Here is an 18,203-nt window from a genome sequence, read left to right as displayed (position 1 = left end):
TTACTTGGCTTGGCAACCCCTCTTATATTTGCGGTGGTATTGAGCCTTCCTCTTCTACAGTGGGCCAGAAATTGTGGTTAGGAAACGTTCCAGCCCAGGAGTGAGTGGAAGGAGTTTGAAGGGATCTTTGGAAACTCCTGCAGACTCCCCTGTGCTTAATACCCGTAAGGGACTTCTTAGGAAATAACGAGCTCATATTGAATAGTAGCTTTAAGTGGCCACATGTGAGACTGGGAAGGAGACAAGCCATGGAGGCTACAAGTCAGTTTCCATCCATAAGTGATCTAGCCTTTCATAGCTGTGGCTCTAGGGTACTGAGAGATTTAAAACTATGGGAAAGTGTTATACCTCCTCCATGGTTTTAAACTTTAATAGGACAGCTATCTTTAAAAGTTGTAATTAGAATAATGTCAGTTGTAAGAGTAAAGGCCAACTATATTTTAAAATATATAACGCAGAACTCCAAATAACATCTAAGAAGGATTCATTCTCTAGTTCCTTAAATAAGTTGCTTATTTCTTTCAAGGAAAGAAGTAAAATAATATATTTATACTTCACATTTAGAAAGCTTAATTCTTTAGAGATGACGTGGAAGAAATAAATATTTACAAAATCCTGATTCAGGTTTCATACTTTAACACAATTTTTCAGCACCCTACTGTGTACTGGGGAGTACAGTGGTGAGCAAGACAGTCTGCCTTCCTGGAGTTGAGGTTCTGGTGCAGGCAGCAGACTGCACAGGGTGGTGAGTGGCTCCTCAATAATGAGACACACAATTCAACATCTGAACCCATGTAACATTCATTAAGCTCCACTGAGAAAAGGTGCTCCTGAGATGTAACTTCAACAAGAAGTCCACACTGCTTCCCTTGGTTTTAGCATCTTGTAACTCACTCTTCATCATGAGGCAGATGCTGCTTTTCCCACCTGCGTGGTGCTTGGCCGAATTACTTCAATACTCCCGGTTCCATCCACCCTTCGTGTGGCATGAATTGAGAGACGCCTTATCTTAGGTGCTGACCTAGGAAGCTAAGAATCTGGCGTTTTTCTTTCTCTTGTTTATCTGACTAATGTAGGCTAAATGTGTATATAGAATTCTTACACAGCACTTACAGATAAGAAAATTTCATAGAATTGTTAGCTAGTCTATCATCCCTTAAAAGGGAAGTACTCTTCTGTCTCCTCTGGTCTTTGGACCTGCTCAGTGTTGATCTCTGGCAAATGTCCCACCAGGGAGGGCTGGAACCTGTATTTGGTCCTTAGTTCCCTATTAAGTCTGTAGGGAGAGCTGGCAAAAAAAAATGAAGTGCTAATGTTTATTGCAAAAAGCTTAGGGGCTTGTGCTGAAACTGGCATTACTCAGTCATTGAGTTTGTACACCTCAGGTCACCTTACAACTATCTCAAGAAGTTGTGTTTTCCCATAAAGATAAATTTAAGAAATATAGCCCCTTCACATGGTAATATGAGAGAAAAGATGTTACCACACTAAAAAGGCTGGAATTCATTGCTTTCAGACTTTTTTTTTTTTTTAAGCAAGGATTTGTAAGACAATGGTGTGGTTGTTAAAGAAAAAGGAACTTGGCCACAGAAATTGGGTTCAGATCTCTGCTCTGCCACTTAATAGGTATTATTTTGGCCAGGTCCTCTGTAAAGTTGGAATGATAAAATTCACGCTGCTTTCAGCACAGGAGTGCTGTGAATTGTGAAAGTGTTTTGTAAAGTGAACATAATACGGTGAAAACATGACTGAGACTGCCTGGTATTTCTAGGCTTTGTGCATGTTCCCATTCATTCATTCACCCTGGGCATCGCCACCTTTGTAACACCGCCAGGAACTTGTGCTTGGGTTAATAAGCAGCTCTGAAATTAAATTTATACATCTTCAAAGTAGGGTGAAACTTCTAGGAGAACATTCCTGTAATACTATTGTAGCTTTTGGTGACCTTTCTAAAATGTGGCAAGCAGGTCTGTTTTTCATGCTAGGGCCTGATGTCAGCTAGGACCTGGATATCAAATAGAAACGGGCCAGTTTCCTTCCTGGACTGTTAGTTTGTACTGTGTAGTAACGTTTTCTAAAACAGCATCTAATTCTCACAACCGTAAGCTCACATTCTTATTTTATGGACGAGTTAAATGTTACCGTGGTTTAGTGACTCCAATGCAGGCCGCTGACACCCATTGCATTATGCATACCCTGAGAGTAAATTCTTGGGCATGACCTCAACCAATTCAGCGGTCCTTCCAAGGTTTGTGAATTGCGTGAGAATGGATCAGGCTGGTCTAGTACTGGTTCTATATACCCGTAAAGAAGGCACTTAAATATACAGAAAATGAGTATCAAGTGCCCCGCCTTCCCAGAGCCCTGCCGCATCTATTCCCCATCCTGACCACTGATCCACCCCATATTGCCCAAAGCTCCTCGGGCTGCAGTGCAGATGGGAGGCTGGTGGGCATTGCTGGGCTGAAAACGGGCTTCAAAGGTCGCTCGGCTCGGGAGCGCGGTCCGGGGACGCGCGGACCCACAGCCGCTTCGGCCCATCGGACCCGGAGGACTTCAGCCCCCAGCATGCCCCGCGCCCGCCATCCCCGTTCGGGCCCGCGCGCGTGCGCGGTGGCGCTGCGGAGCGCTGACGGGCTGAGCCCGCGGCGCTGGGAGCCGGGCGGTAGTTGGCACTGAGGTGGCAGGGAGTCGCGGCGAAGCTTCTGGACATCTCCTGCGGGGCGGTGAGTGCGGAGCGAGAGGTCGGCCAAGACCGGCTGAGTCTGCGGGGCCCCGCGCCGGCATTCGCTCTCCGGGTGGGGACGCAGGGGCGGCTGCGGACGCACCGACCCAAGGACCAGCGGACGGGCCGGAGGGGCTGAGGTGGCGAGAAGCACCGCCCGGCGCCGGACCGCGCTCGTGCGACGCGTGGTTTGCAGCCCCGGCCGGCGGCGGCCAGGCGCCGGCTCTCGCGTCTGGGTGTGCGGCCTGCGGGGCGGGGGAGATGCTCGGACCCGCGTGTCCCCGCGTCCCCGCCCGGCGCGGGGGCGGCCTCCGGGAGGCGGCATGTCCGCCCTCCCCCAGGTGGTCCATCCTGGCCTAACCGGAGGTGGGCGCTGCGGGCGCCCGAGCTTAAGTGCCCGGGGGCCGCGAGCCCGAATGCGTCCCACTCCGGCAGCTGGAAGCAATTTTAGAGAAAACGCACCTGATGCGGGGGCTTTTTTTTTTTTTTAAAGACCAGCTGTCCGGGGCACATTCAGGCAGCAAACTTTTCCTCAGGTGTAACTTGTGATTTTGCGTTAAAGATGCGGGTCGGGGGTCCGAACCACAGGCGCAGATTCAGGCCGAGACTCGGAACACACTGTAATATTGTTTGTATCTTAACGTTGGGGAAATTGAGGCATGTATTGGCTAGGATCACCCACTGTGGTTAGGATTGAAATTTGGAAAATTATTCTTCTACTTAGTTTAGTAATCCAGGATGCTTCTTATATGAAGAGAAGAAGACCTATTAAAGTTTCTTTTCAGTGATGAATGACTGTCATATTGTGCAGTCTTGTGCAGCATGTGAGATTTTTGGTGAGTTGATGGCTCTTTTTTTTTTTTTTTTTTGGTGGGATATTTAGAGGTGCCCTTCTGCCGTATTCTTTCTTGGCAAATTCAAGTTCCTAATCAGGTTTTTAAAAAATGAATTTTCAACTTCGACTTGTTTACTTGTAACTTTAATGATTATGTTTGTGATTAAGTTTGTAGATACACGTGTATTTCCTACTTCCTCACCTCCCAGTTTTCTCTGAACTCTGAACAGTAGATTTATCTTCTTTGTTCTGCAAGATTAGGTTGTAATTGACTCTAAATAAAGGTTATCTTTACTGTCTTGATAATCCTTAGTGCATGTAGCCTTTTCAGTAATTGTCACATTAGCCTGGGCTTTAGTTCTCTTTTTCATATCTTTTTAGGCATGGAGATGTGTGATCTGGGAGGGAAGGGTGTTTCTGTTGATCAGATAATGGGTAACAGGTGAACATGACCAATGGCCAGATCGTGAACTTTAAAAGGCTGTGAATTTGGGATCTTATCAGGTTGCAGAGAAGTCGGTGAACTAGAGTAGACCTCACAAATTAACTGACAATAGGATGAAATACTGAGAAAGGAACTCAAGAGAGAATCATTACATCGTATGGGCATCTTTTGTGCCTGGAGTGGCTGTTGGGAACACCTGTTGGCTTAGAAACTTAATGTTCTGTGTTTATGTTTTGAGTTTCTTCTTAGTTCTCAATGAGACTTTTGGCAGGAGCCCCAAATTGTGTGCATTTGATGATTCAACATCAATTTCATCTACTTATTCTCCAGACTGTCTCTGTTCCTCAGCTGGTGACATAAGTAATTTTCCATAGCAGCCGTTCATGAGCTCATGCCAACTATCACAAGGAGGTGGGATAGCATAGAGGGTGGTACACACAGAAAAAATAAGAATCCTATTTATTTGCCGTCACACAGGGCACATAGACTGAGACAGGATATTTGGACTGAAGCACGAGCTATATGAGAAGGTTGGAACACCACAGTGCAGACTTCCACATAGAGAAATAATCGTCAGTACCACTTATTGAATGTCTTCTGTTTGTCAGGTGCTATAATTGTTACTGGGAGGCGTAGGTATTGTCATTCTCTTCTTAAATGTGTGTGAGTTGAAGTATAAATGTTAAGTGAATTTCCTACAGTTACAGTAAGGGACAGGGCCAGAATTCAAATTCAAGCCTGACTCTGATACCCCTGCTCTTTCTACTGTGAATGAAACCTTGCCAACAAATATGTTTGGGTCTTTCTCTTTAAAAAAAAAAAAAAGTTTCCTGCGATCACATTTCTCCTTCAAACTATTTCCTCCTCTTCCCTTCTAGATTTGCTCTAAGAAATCAAACTGTGCCCTTCCATTTACTCCATTTACTCCTTAGTTCATTACAGTCTGACTTCCACCCTCAGCTCTATTGAAATTGATCCCGTGAGCTCCACTCAGCCATTTATTGAATACCTACTGTATGTACCATCTTCTAGACGTACAAAGAGGTTAAAGCATGGTACTTGCCCTGAAAGAGTTTAGGGACTAATGAGGAAGAAAAATCCATACATGTCAGTATGATACGTTAACTGCTGACTGAGCAATCTTTTCTCTTGGGAGTTGGGGGAGGAATGCTTCACTGAGAAAGTGACACTGGATTGTCAACAGCGAGAAACCCTAAATCGTTCTGGGCAGTGGTGTCACGACTTATAGCAGAAGCTGTATCTCACCAGTGAGAGATGATTCAGGTGAAATATACAGTGTAGGCTTTAGAGTCTAACAGACCTGGGAACTGAACCTTATTCTTTCTAATACCTGCCTACAACATAAGCTCTAGGAAAGTAAAGTCTTTGTCTTTTTCACCACCTCACCCCTATCTTCTAGAATAGCAGTAGGTAATCCATAAATATTTGTTGAATGACCATCTCATAGGATGTTGTGTTCAGTAGATGGTAGGTCCTAGCACTCAGTATTATATGGCAGAAAAAGTGAGGCTTCCTTTCAGTGGCTTATGAACTGATTTTGAAGACTCCATTGTTTGAATAGTATACATATAATCACCTCCCCTTTTTGAACATTTAGGCTCGTTACTTCATTGATCACAATTCATAAATGAGGAGAAAGACTCACTTCATTTTGAGGCACAGTTAATGTTAACTGTCTTCATGTCCAGCTTTATTGCCTCTCTTCCAGTTATAAACACATTCCTCCTCTTTCTAAGTGTGATGTAGGTTTTGTATGTGTTTTATTCTGTGCTAATGATGTGAACAATTTGGGAAGATAACTTCTTTAGAATCATTAAATAGCCTTATCAATAGGAGTAACATCAGAAAAGAGATTGAAAGCACCAATCCAGTTATCAGAGGCTTATATTTGAGAAAGGCCTAAGATTAGGGCTGAGATTTTTTTTTTAACAAAGTGATAAGATTATTTCTACCTCCTAGATATCTACTTAGCCTTCTAGCTGACATTCTAAAGACATGAAACAACTGATCATTTTCCTCTTCTTGTGTTTGAGTTTCATTTGTAAATATCCTTAATTTGTGTGACTTGAAGTTAGGGTTAAAGTCCAAATACCACTTTTTTTAAAAACTTTTTTTAAACTAGGTTGTCAGGCTCCAGAGTTTGTGCTCATAACTCCTACTTCATAGGGTCGTTTTGAAGTAACCTATGTAACATGTCTGACAGGCAGTCCATAAGCGCTAGCTAGTATCGTTAGCTTTAAGGTAATGAAGCATTTCACATATTTTTTAAAGTTTGATTGTCAAAAGTACAACATGTTGTGACATCACTGTCTTGTAGATGGGAACTGAGGCATAAGTTTGGCCATTTGTCCAAGGTCATACAGCAAGGATGAAGGCTATACCTTGGTTTTGCCCCTCATCTACACCTGGGTTCTCACGTTGCATTTGAGGCATCACATTTTGAGAGTGTAGCGGACGTGTGTTGTTTTGGCCTGCCCAGCATCCAGTCCAGGTTTTTCTGAGAATAGCAGCTCAATTTTGTTTTGAGGAAGCACCTGACCAAGTAAGTGGTGGCCACATAGCCCAGGTTAGGCAAATTGATGCGTTCCTCCTCTTATTTGAATCTTAGGTTGAATGACAGTTCCAGTCACAGGTCTTTCATCCAACGATAGATTAATTCCTAATATGTAGATGCTGGAGCTACTCCGTTTTTTGTTCTCAGAGACCCGATTCTTCAGTTTTTCCTCAGTTCTTTGCCCTCCCTCTTATCTTTCCAGTAGATTCTAAGATTACATAATTTGTTACCCAGAGTCAGTTTTTGTGACTTGGAGCTGAGACTCCCTTAACTTACTGTTACATGGCATGAGGCCATGCCACTTAGAAAAGAGTTAAAATAACTGGTTAACTTTAAAGAGAAATCTCAGAGAAGCCCCGAAGGTCATCGTCAAGTGTCTGAAACATATAGTGTACAAAGTGTCCCTAAGAACAATAAAGAAGTAGACATTACCAGCAAACAGATTTCTGCTCAAGTTAAAGTCCCCAGTTGACAAGTGCAGCCATACTAGTCAGTGTAGTAGAGAGGGACAACTTAGGAGTCAGTTCTGACTCACTGATGTGGGTCTCTCTGGTTTCCTCAGGTTTGGTAAATGATCAGTAAATAGTATGTTTCCGTCTTTCATTGGTCTCTCCCTTCTCATACCTCCATCCATTCACTGCCACAAGTAAACAGAATTGGATGACTGTGCTTTAGGGTTATTATGTATATTATATCTGCAAATGAAAAATTCCCAGTATTATATAGATGGTATGACCAAATAAATGACTTAAAGATAAGATAGTGTGTTGACTTCTGTGGTTTAATTATATGAGGAGCAGGGACAGGTCTGTGCAGTACCTTGCTTTTGCTTTCGTTGTCACCATCCAAGTATTGCCAGGCTATAATTCTTAGGGGAATGATCCTGGGAGGGACTCAGGGAAGTAACCAGTTTACCTTGGAAGATAAATTATTTTACAGGAAGACCTGGAATGGATGAGCATGCTTCAGAAATCTGCACAGCAGAGCTTCATTTAACTGGTGCTTCTGTGCAGGAAAGGGGGAGCCTTACCTAGGCTTGCAGAATTCTGGGGTGAGGTTTCTGTTTCCTGGTCTGTGTTTCCACAGTCTGTGCTCTGCCTTGCACAATCAACCCTAACTACTGCCTAAAGGAACACACTCTATCTCTGGTCACAAAGAAAATATTGACTCAGGGAAGGGAAAGCAGTCCCAGCTGTGAGCTTGTGAGAGCGGAGCTCAAGGTAGAGTTGATTACTGGAGTCATTTTGTTCTTCTGCTGATGCCAGTTTTGGGGGAGGCAGTTGAGAAATTTGGATAATATAGTGAGTCTTCACTCAGATGTCTTTGGCACTAAGGGAGATAAAGAGTGATATGAATAATAAGCATGTTTTCAACAAGAACGACCCGGGTGACTGGAGCAGGGAGCCATTTCTAGAAGGTTAGTGCCACTAGCTGCCTTGTGGTGTTTGGTGGGGCCCAGGTTTTGAGACTTTCTTTACATACTGAGTAATTGTTTCATTTAGCAGCATGCTCCGAGAGCAAGCAGATGGGTTTCAAGGTCTGAAAGAAGTATGCTCTAGCTAGAGCCTAGTGTGTGTGTTGAGGGCGAATGACAGGTAGGTATTGAGAGGTGAAGCTGGAATTACAGCAGGGACTGCTAGGTCATGCAGGGTCATATAAGCCAAGTTAACAAATTTGGACTTTTCCTAAAGTCAGAGGGAAGAAAAAATGGATTTAAAGAGAAGGGAATGATTAGTCGCATTTTTCCGGCTACAGAGTAGAGTAGATGGGCAAGGGGCAAGACTGGAAGCAGAGGTCCCAGTTGAGACACTTGTAATAACCATGGTGGTGAGAAATGATGACAGCCCCAACTGGAAAGTAGGAACAGGTTGTAGAGAAGAAGGAAGTTTTAAAATCATTAGGAAAGGGGTAAGAGTCGAGGGGTGGAAGTGGGAAGATGAAGGAGAATCTGTTAGCCATGAGGCCCTGGAGAAGGTGGGTGGGTAGGTGGTGATGCCAGCTTCCTGAGATGGGGACCACGGGAGGAGGGCAAGGTTCACGAGGGGACATGCCGACTTAATTTGGGAGCATGGTAAATGTGAAGAATGCAGATCAGTGGCCCAATGTGCAGCTGGATGTGCCAGCCTGAGGTTCAGACGAATGTGTCCTGGAGATAGAAATTGGCATCATCTGCCCATAGATGTTCATTGGAGCCATGAGAGTGAACAAGAGTGCCGAGAACTGGAGGAGGGTCTCAGACAGAACATTGAGCACATTCAGAACCAGCAGAGGAGGGGGACCTGGGAAAGGAGACTCAGAAGGAGCAGCCCACAAAGGCAGGAGGAAAACCAAAGGGTTGTGACACTTGCACACTCTGACAAGTGTTACAGTTGAGATGCTCCTGAGGGGTTAGGTGTGGTAAGAACTAAAATGTCTTCTTTGGACCTGATGAAAATCAGCTGCGCTGGATTGATTCTGTAGTAGATCAGGTGTGTGCTGGCAGCGCGAGTAAAGCAGACACAAAACTAAAACAACAAACAACAAAACGGAAAGAACTTGATAGTGGACATTTATTTTACAGAAACAGCAAAAGTCATATTGGAAAAAAATCAAAATGTCGAACTTCCTCATACTTATTTTTATGCCGAATTAAATGTGTGTGTGGGGGGGTACCTTAATCTTTTATTCTATGATTATCTAAAAATTTTAAATTATTTTTCATGTTAAATTCCATTTAAATAGTTCGAAAATCAAAAGGTACAAAAGACTATTAAGTAAAAAGTCTCTTGGTCGCCCAGTTCCTCTCACATATAGGCATCTAAATTTTATGTGAAAATTTCCCCCCTTTTAGGCACAGAATGTTTACCATTCTTCTGGTTGTTTTGCTCCTTGCTTTTTCCACTTAGCAGTATATCTTAATCATTCCCTATCAATGCATAGAATAGCAGACCCAGTCTTTTTTGATGGATGTGCACTATTTGATTATGTAGATGTATTATCACTTAACCAGTTCCCTATCAATGGATACTTAGGGTTTCTGTTATTTTGCTATTTCCTAATATATTGCTTTCACAAGCAATGCTGTAGTGAATGTCCTTGCATGTGAATCCTTGTGCTGAAGTGTAATTAATTTCCAGAAGTAGGAATTGCTGGACTAAAGGACCTGTAAGTATTTTAATCCAGGTCTGCTTATTAGAGTTCCTGGCACTTAGAAAGTCTGCAATGAATGGTAGCTATCATTAAGATAAATATGCTTAAATAGATGGTATGATGTGTTATGGATAGAACGGATAGGGGCACCTGACACAGACCAGAGGAGGAAACGCCTGAGCTGAGCCTTGGAGAATGAGAAGTCAGGTTAGGTGGAGGGCATTCCAGGCAGAGGGAGCACAAGGAGCTAACAGAGGGAGCACAAGGAGCTAAGCGCAGGAACTCAGACGGGAGCTTGTGGGACTCCTCCGGCAGTTTGGTATCCCCTCCGTGCATCAAACAGCCCACACCTGTCATGGGTCAAGGCTCTTAGGATGATGAAGGGATTTTACCTTGCAACAACACAATAATGGGATTTAGGGGTATCCTTTTCTTTTTTTCTTTTTTTAGATGAGGCAACCCTTGGTTGACCTCACAGATTGCAAGGACCTTGTCGGGTTACAATCCCTTATTTTTTATTTTTTATGCCTACAGTACCTGGTCTTCCTAGGTGGTCTCCCATCCAAGTACTAACCAGGCCCGACCCTGCTTAGCTTCCGAGATCAGACAGGATCAGGCCATCGAGTGGCATGGCCGTAGACGGGGTATCCTTTTCTTAAGAGGCATTTGGTTCTCCCCACACTCCAGGCCTCCCCAGCCCCAGACGCACAGAGTGTTAATGTCTCGTAGGTCACTTTGTTGTGCAGGATACAGGTCCTCACCTTGTCTTTGGCCTTGCCTTCCCCTCAACTGTCCAGGCCACCTGTATTTTCTGTTCTCCCCCAGCTCTAAATTTCTGTTGATTTCTTTTGCCAGGCAATTGATAGATTTCTCCATTCTTCCGATGTATGTCTTCAGGGCTTACCTTCCACCTGTAAGGAGCTTATCAAGATATCTTTCCAAACAAAGGTAAACTCCTTCTCTGGGAAGCATTCTGGAGCCAGCTATTAAGAGAGTAATTTTCCACTGTGCTGTAATTATAATGTACAATTTTAAGTTTCCTTTAGGGGTCATTAGGTTAATTACCTTGCTTCAAGTGGCATCATATTAAACTCGAATACCAATAATGTGTTAACCTTAATCTTATATTTTGAATTCTGTTTACAAAGCTGACACTATAAAGTAGAAAAAGACTTTTTAAAAACCTAAATCTTCTCCCAAACAAGACAGATGTGTTAATGTCATTTAAAAAATCTTTAGGAGAGTTCCTCACAGTGTTGTTTTTATTGCAAAAACTGCTGTTAGATGCTTTACTGTCATATTGACAGATGACTAGAGTGGTAAATTGTAGAACACATGACTATAAAGACTGCATAATTACTAGGGAAATGCTAATACTTCAGTGGAGAAAAAATATTTTAAAACCAATACTATGAGAACTGTGTATTATATATGTAGAAAAAAAACCAAGAGAAGAGCATAGAAGAGAAGAAAATGTGACTGGGATGGCAAACTTTGGACAGAATTAATTTTTTTTTTTATTTCCATTACTGTTTTTGTGTTAGTATAATTATAAAACTCAGAAGAGCGTCCACAACTTACTTCCAGCGATAAGCCCAGATGACTGTGTTTATAATCCAGATTTTCTTCTGACCTGAAGCTTAAATTTATCCTGCTACCATTTAAACGTATCATTTGTGTTTGCATCTTATTGTGTTCTCAGCGGAAAAGAACGAGCCACGGTCCCCGTGACCTCAACTCAAGTTGTGGCCGGGGACCAAATGCCTGGGCTGTGGAGGAAACCCAGGGCACACGGAGGCAGTTCTGTGAAAGTAGACTTGGAAATAGCATTTTTTCCCTGAAAGCCTGACTTACAAACTGCTGTACTTTTCTAGTCTCTTGGTTTGTAAGCGTCTCTTTTCCTTTAAACTGCCTTTCGTGGCTTTTGCCTTGGGGAAAGTACTGCCTTTCAGTGTAATAGAAAGCAACAGCAACCCCATGAGAAGTCACACACCTGGGAACTTCTTTACAGCCTTTAAAAAGGAAGCAAAAACAATGGCTTGGAAACCGAATTTTCAAGTGTTGTCAGTTCTTTTTCCAGGATTACTTAGACTATTGGGAGAAACTTGTTATAGTCATTTTAAAAGGTAAAGTGACAGATTTTACCTTTTAGCAGCTTAGGGAGTCCCTGACTTCACAGGTTGCTGAGATGTCAGATTCATGCGGAGTGGTGTTAGCAAAGTGTTAGTTCTACGAGGGAGAGAGAAAGGAATCCTTTTCACAGTTACGGATAAGCGACTCCTAACAGTTTTGCTCCTTTTATTTTTCACTTTTGCTTTCCTTGGCTTCGTGTAAACAGACCCCTGAGGAGGTGGATGTTTGAGGTGATAAGTAGTAGCTCCGTCAGGGGAAGAACAAGGCAGGGTTTGGAGACGCTGCACACACAGCTGCTGTACGTCCAGGGCGTCACCCGTGGACCTCAGGAAAAACTCTTGGGGGGTAGTTTTTATTCCTCAGTGTTATATCTTTAAACTGTAATTTTTTAAATTGAGGTCTAATTCATGTACAATAAAAGTCACCTTTTTGAAGTATACAGTTTAGAGGTTTTTCAGTATATTCACTGTGTTGTGCAATTATCACCACTGTCAAACTCCGGAATATTTTTATTCCCCCCAAGAAACCCATTAGCAGTCGTTCCCCATTTTCCCCTCCCTCCAGCCCCTGGCAACCACTAATCAACCTACCAGCACTATGCGTCCCGTCTCTGTGGATTTGCCCATTCCAGGCATTTCATGTAAATGGAATCGTACAATATGTGGTCTTTTGTCACTAGCGTCTTTCACCAAGTGTGTTTTCAAGGTTCATCCATGTAGTAGCATGTACTTCATTTCTTTTTATGGCCGAATACTCCCCCATCGCGTGGATATACATATTTTATATTCATTGATGGACATTTGGAAGTTTCCACTTTGGGGCTATTGTAAATAATGCTGCTGTGACATTTGTGTGCAGGTTTTTGTGTGATGTAATTATTTTTAAACACAATGCTTCTATAATTTTTCAAAAAAGAAAACATTAAATATCAAGACCAATAAACCCCATATTCCTACCACCTAAACCAGCCATATTCATGTTTATGTTACCTTCAGCATGTACGTATTATATTTTAAATGGTCAAAATCATGTTATCTTGATGTTGATAACTCCATTCTTCTATTCCCTCTCAAATAGGCCTTTCACCCTCACCATTAAAAATTAAAGCTCTTGTCAAGATCACTGACAACCTCCAGCTTGCCAAATGAGTAATTCTCCATCTCCGTACTGCTTCTAAGTGGCATGCGACACTGATGATCACCCCCTCCTTCTGGAAACATGTTCTCTTGATTTCTACAGCACCGCATACTGCAAGTGTTCCGTCTGCTTCAGTGGCTACTTCTCAAATTTTATTTCCTGTTTCTTTTTCTCCCTAACCTCTAAGTGCTGGAATGTTACTGGATTTGGTCATAGGCCTCCTACTCTGCATTCTCTCCTCAGCCGTGACATTTAGTCCTAATGATTCCCAAATTCACACCTCCAGTTCTGACTTTGGTGAGCTTTATACTCATGTATACTGTCACCTACTTGACATCTCCACTGAGAAGTCGACTAAGCATCCCAACTTCACATGGCCAAAGCAGATCTCCTGATTTCTAACCCTGAAATCTGCTCTCCTTTGAGTCTTCCCTGCACAGTCGCTTAGGTCAGAAACCTTGGGAGATGCCATCGATTCCTTCCTTCCATTGTCTATCGGTGCATCTCCAAATTATATCCAGAATCTAGTTACTTGTCACCATCTCAGCTGCTTTAGTCCAAGGTACCATCTCTCAGTGGACAGCTGTAATAGCCTCCACTCTTCCTCCGGAGTTCATGCTCCATCATAGCAAATGTGGTTTCTTCAAAACTCTAAATCAGAGACCATGTCATGCCCCTGCTCAGAGCTCTCCAGTGGCTTCCCATTAAAATAAAATCCAGAGTCTTTGCCATGGGTAGAAGGCCCTACATAATCTAGCTCCTGCCTCCACTGCCGTCTGCTACTTTCCCCCTCACTGCTCTGCCTCAGACAAACTAGACTTTTATTTCTCCAGTGTCATAAACTTTCTGTTCTTTCAGGTCATTTCCTCCACTTGGGCTGCCTGTCTAGGTCTCTGCAGAGCTGGCTCCTTGTCATCATTCTGACATAAGCTGAAATGTCATCTCAGAGAGGCCTTCCCTGACCACCTATCAAAAATAGTACTTCTGCCCCTGCCTATTATTCTGTAACCTATCCTATGTTATTTATACACCTACTTTTTTCTCCTATAATTTTAAAAAATTGAGGTATAATTGAAATATATTAGTTTCAGGTATACAACATAAAGATTTAATTTGTATACATTGCAAAATGAACACAATAACTAGTTAACATCTGTCACCTTAAATAATTACAAAAAAAATTTTATGACAACTCTTTAAAATCTCTCTTAGCAACTTTCAAAGGTGCAATGCAGTATTATTAACTATAATCACCACTCTGTACATTACATCCCATGACTTACTTTATAACTAAAAGTTTGTGCCTTCACCCATTTCTCCCCCCCAACCCCCCAAAACACACACCTCTACCCCCTGCTTCTGGCAACCACCGATCTGTTTCTATGTCTATGAGCTTGGCTTTTTTGGGGTTTTGTTTTTTGTTTTTTTGGTTTTTTTAAATTCCACATGTAAGTGAGATCTTACAGTATTTGTCTTTTTCTGAGTTATTCCCTGTTTACTTATTTTAACTTATTGTTTGTCACTAATAGCTGTGTGACAACTATTAAGGACCTACTACATGCCATGTATTGTGATACATATTTACTTACATTTTCTCATTTGTCATCTCTGTTTTATAGATGAGAAAACGTCGGTTTACAAGAGCAAGAACTTCGTCCATCTTGTTTTACTGCTATGCCTCTAGCACATGGAACTGTGTCTAGCTCATGGTAGTTGCTCAGAAAATGTTTATTGGTTGGATAGTTGACTGAAAGGCTCCCAAATTTATATTTCCAGTTCTGTGTCTCCTTGAAGATGTAAACTTAAGTCTATCTAATCACCTATATAACATTCCCACTTGGATTTCTAAGCAACATTTAAATTATCTCACAACTCTTAACTCCTGTGTGGCCTAAGCCTGTTTCTTTTCCCCTTTTCCTTATGTTAGTAAATAGCATCACCATAAACCCAGAAGTTCCAACTAGAAACCTAGGCCTTGCTGTTGATTGCCCCCTCTCCTCATTCCCCACATTCAACCAGCTACAAGGACCATCGGTTCTACTTCTGATTATATCTCGAACCCACTGGTGTCTGTTCATCTCCACCTCTGCTGTCACCACTCAGTCTTACTCCCCATCATCCCTTTCCTGGACTTTGCATTTTCAGACTTGTCTCCCCACATCCATTCTTGCCACTCTATGAGCCATTTGCCACACAACAGCTAAAGTGATTTTTTAAAAACATGTTTACCTATCATCACCATGTTTAGGACCCTTTTGTGGGTTCGCATTGTCCTTAAAATCTGAATCCTTCATTGTGGCCTACAGCCCCTTGGTGATCTGGGTGCCTCTCCAGTTTCCATTGCCCACCTCGTTCACTGTGTTCCAGTTTCCCTGGGCTCCTTTCTGCTCCTCCAAGGTCTTCCCCACCTCAGAGCCTTTGGACTTGCCATTCCTTCTGCCATGGCTCTCTGCCCCTAGATCGTTGCAGGACGGGCTTCTTATCCTTCATGTTTCAACTCAGATAGCACTTCAGAGATTTCTTCCTTGGGTTCCATATCACATTAGCCTTTTTTTTTTTATTCAGAGCACCTAGCACACTCTGGAATGCTTATTTATTTATCCATCTATCTGTTGTCCGTTTGATTTCCCCCCTCTAGGTTGTAAATCATTCTTGCCCTAGTGCATAATATGTGTTGGAGAAATATTCGGAGAATGAATGAATGAATGATATACATATTTCTGGGTGTAAATACTATATGTTTTCCCTTAATGTTGGTTCATAAATATCCATAAAGAAATAAGTATTCATATTTCTTTAGTCCCCATAATTGGAATTCTTTTTATACTCTTGTGTCTGGTAGATTTTACTAAGCATACTGTTTCTTCTTTTATGTTATTAAGGTATAATTTACATACAATAAAATTCACCCCTTTTAGTGTGAAGTTCTGCATGCTCTGACAAAAGCATACGGTCACGTAATTACCAACACAGTCAGGATACAGAACAGTTCTCTCACCCTAAAGACTTGCCCCGTGTCATACGTAGTCTGCTCTTCCTACTGCTCCATCCAATAGAAACCACTGTTTTTTTTTCTGCACCTATAGTTTTGTCTTTCCAGAATGTTGTGTAAATGGAATTATGAAGTATGTAATCTTTTTAATCTGGCTTCTTTCCTTTAGCATAATACATCTGAAATTCATCCATGTCACTGAGTGTGCCAGTAGTTCATTACTTTTTTTTTTTTTGGCCGAGTAGTATTCCATCATACAGATGTACCTCAGTTCTTTATTCATTCACCAGTTAACCATTTGGGTTGTTTTCAGATTCTGGCAATCTCAGATAAAGCTATACCATTTTGCACTCCTGCCAGCAGCCTGTGAGAGCTCTAGCTGCTCTGCACCCTCATCAGCATTTGATACTGTCAGGTTTTGGTGTTGGTAATGTTGTGGCTTTCATTTGCATTTTCTTAATGGCGAATGTTGAGTATCTTTCTGCATTCTTGTTTGTCATCTGTATATCTTTTTTGGTAATATTTCTGTTCAAATATTCCCCCTTTTTTTTTTTTAATTGGGTTGTTTCCTGCTTACTGAGTTTTAAGAATTCCTTATATTCTAGATACATGTCCTTTATCAGATATGTGATTTGAAAATATTTTCTACCACCTATGGCTTCTATTTGATAAAATTTATCAAATTTTTTAGTTTTATAAATCATGCTTTTAGTGTATTATCTAAGAAATCTTTGCTTATCCAAGGTCACAAACATTTTTTCCTGTATTTTCTTTTAGACATTTTATAGTGTTGGTTTTCCTTTTAGATCTATTACCTATTTTGAGTTAATTTTTGTATATGGTGTGAGGGTATTGATTAAGGTTCTTTTTTTTTTTTTTCCAAATGGCTGTCCAGCTTTTCTAGGATCATTTATTGAAAAGACTATCCTTTCTCCATTAAATTGCCTTTGTATTTTTGTTGAAATTTGATTGTATTCATTTCCTAGGGCTGCCATAACAAAGCACCACCAGCCAGGTGACTTCGAACAACTGTGATATTATCTTACAGTTTGGGAGTCCCAAAGTCTGAAGTCAGGGTGTCGGCAGGGCCGTGCTCACTCTGAAACCTGTAGGGGAGGGACCCTTCCTTGCCTCTCTCAGCTTCTGGTAGTTCCAGACTGTCTTTGGCTTCTTCAGTGTCTGCTTCACGTAGTGTTCTCCATGTGTATCGTCACTTTATCTTCCCTTTATATATGTCTGTGTCCAAATTTCCCCTTTTTATAAGGACACCAGTCATATTGGATTAGGGCTCATTTTAATGATGTCATCATCTTTAGTTGGCTAATTCAGCAAAGCCTCAATTTCCAAATAAAGTCACATTCTGAGGTCCTGTAGGTTGGAACTTCAGCATCTTTTTGGGGAGACACAGTTCAATCCATCACATCAGTTCACCGTCATGCAGGTCAGTTTCTGGATCACCCATCCGTTCCCGTGATCTCAGTGTCCTTCGCCAGTGCTGCCCTGCACTGTCACTTTGTAGTAAGCATTGAAATTGGGTAGTGTGAGTTTTCCAACTTTCTGCTTTTTCAAAATTGTTTTGAGTGTTCAGGTTCCTTCGTCCATCTATTTAAATTTATTTATTTATTTATTTTAATCTATTTACATTTTAGAATCAGGTTGTCAGTTTCTCCAAGAAATCCTTCTGGGATTTTGACTGGAATTACGTTGAATCCTTTCCTTGTACCCAGCCTTAGGGGAAAGTATTCGGCCCTTCTTCTTTAGGTTTGATGTTAACTGTAGGACTTGTGTAGTTACCTTTTATTAGGTTAAGTCAGTTTCCTTCTATTTCTAGTTGCTGAGAGTTTTTTTGTCATAAATGAATATTGACTTTTGTCAAATGCTTGTTCTGCATCTGTTGAAATAATCGTATAGTTTTTTTCTTTAGTCTGTTGATGTAGTGAATTACATTGATTGATTTTTAAATATTGAACGAGTCTTGCAGTCCCAAGATAAATGCCACTTGGTCATGATGGTATTGTTCTTTTTGTGTATTATGGAACTTACTGGCATAAAGTTGTTCTCATTCTTTTAATGCCTCTAGCATCTATAGCGATATATCCTCTTTCATTTCTGAAATTGACAGTCTGTGTCTTCTCACTTTTATTCCTGTTAAGTCTCATCAGAGGTTTATTGATCTTCTCAAAGGAGCAGATTTTGGTTTCATTGGTTTTTCTCTCTCTTTTTTTTTTTTTT

General features: G+C 41.6%; 1 protein-coding gene and 1 pseudogene across 4 annotated transcripts in view; one reads left to right on the top strand and one right to left on the bottom strand.

The window, feature by feature from the left end:
- The first annotated feature begins 2,585 nt into the window (after positions 1 to 2,585).
- The window catches only part of SGSM3 (small G protein signaling modulator 3), a 33,629-nt gene continuing 18,011 nt past the window's right edge, over positions 2,586 to 18,203 (top strand). For 3 of the 4 annotated variants that reach the window (XM_039863389.1, XM_039863388.1, XM_039863393.1), the window contains exon 1: positions 2,586 to 2,726. The gene's annotated coding sequence lies outside the window, so the exon portion shown is untranslated. The remainder of the gene's footprint in view (positions 2,727 to 18,203) is intronic. The other variant, XM_039863392.1, reaches the window with a different exon arrangement.
- LOC120603015 (uncharacterized) lies at positions 10,235 to 10,350 on the bottom strand (annotated as a pseudogene).

The sequence above is a fragment of the Pteropus medius genome, unplaced genomic scaffold, assembly GCF_902729225.1.
Source record: "Pteropus medius unplaced genomic scaffold, Ma_sr-lr_union100, whole genome shotgun sequence".
In the NCBI taxonomy this organism is placed as follows: Eukaryota; Metazoa; Chordata; class Mammalia; order Chiroptera; family Pteropodidae; genus Pteropus; species Pteropus medius.
The sequence above is the reverse complement of the archived record's forward strand: the minus strand, read 5'-3'. Positions and strand labels throughout refer to the sequence as shown.